The sequence below is a fragment of the Halyomorpha halys genome, unplaced genomic scaffold (assembly GCF_000696795.3).
Source record: "Halyomorpha halys isolate HHAL.00 unplaced genomic scaffold, Hhal_1.1 Scaffold585.1, whole genome shotgun sequence".
Taxonomy (NCBI): domain Eukaryota; kingdom Metazoa; phylum Arthropoda; class Insecta; order Hemiptera; family Pentatomidae; genus Halyomorpha; species Halyomorpha halys.
This window is the reverse complement of record NW_027109935.1, coordinates 111,641-112,405: the sequence shown is the minus strand read 5'-3', so window position 1 is coordinate 112,405 and position 765 is coordinate 111,641. Positions and strand designations below refer to the sequence as shown.

Here is a 765-nt window from a genome sequence, read left to right as displayed (position 1 = left end):
GGTTTTATTGGGTTCAGCACATCTTTATATATACACATGATCAGCTGATCTGCTCAGTCAGCTGACATCGAAGTACCAGCTGACTGTAACTTACACACACACACATATACACAATTTTCAATTAAAATTAATTTCACTTGGACAATGACCTCACAAACTCGATTTTACTTTAGTTTATTATTATTACATTTAAACCTTCCCGTTTCTAATATAATTACTAAATTGTTCTTTTCTTGAAAATATTCAGGAATTTATAAGAGATATATATATTTTTTTAAATTTTTGAGCCTATGGACACCTTTGAGGTATCAGCATATACGGTTTATTTGAAATTTTTAGCTTCAGATCACAAGATATTACAGACTTTGATCAACGATTTCACATAATATTGTACAAAATGAAACCTACAAATCAACTTACTGAAGTGGAAGGTGATGATATTTAGGGATTGAGGAAAAGTTAAAATCGGTTCAATTTTAAAATTAGATTTCAGATTAGGCTTATTGTATAAAAGATTTCATTTAGAGGTGAGGAGGTCAAACATTTTTTTTCCCTTCCACCAGTTCAGTCAACACACCTTCCTTCTTATGCCTCAAAGAAGTAATATTAAGCAGTGGGTGAGAATAATTGAAGAGGGTGGTATGGCTTTCAAAATAAATGTTTGTTTATGACGTCTTCGGTCGTCAAATTAAAACACGAGCATCACATAGGCTGGGTGAAGGCTTCAAGCTATAGTCAATCTTATGAGAATTAAACTTCAAGGTG

General features: G+C 32.3%; 1 protein-coding gene across 1 annotated transcript in view; it reads right to left on the bottom strand.

Moving 5' to 3' along the window:
• The window catches only part of GABA-B-R3 (gamma-aminobutyric acid type B receptor subunit 3), a gene marked incomplete at its 5' end in the record, with an annotated part of 146,324 nt that overhangs the window by 47,359 nt on the left and 98,200 nt on the right, over window positions 1-765 (bottom strand).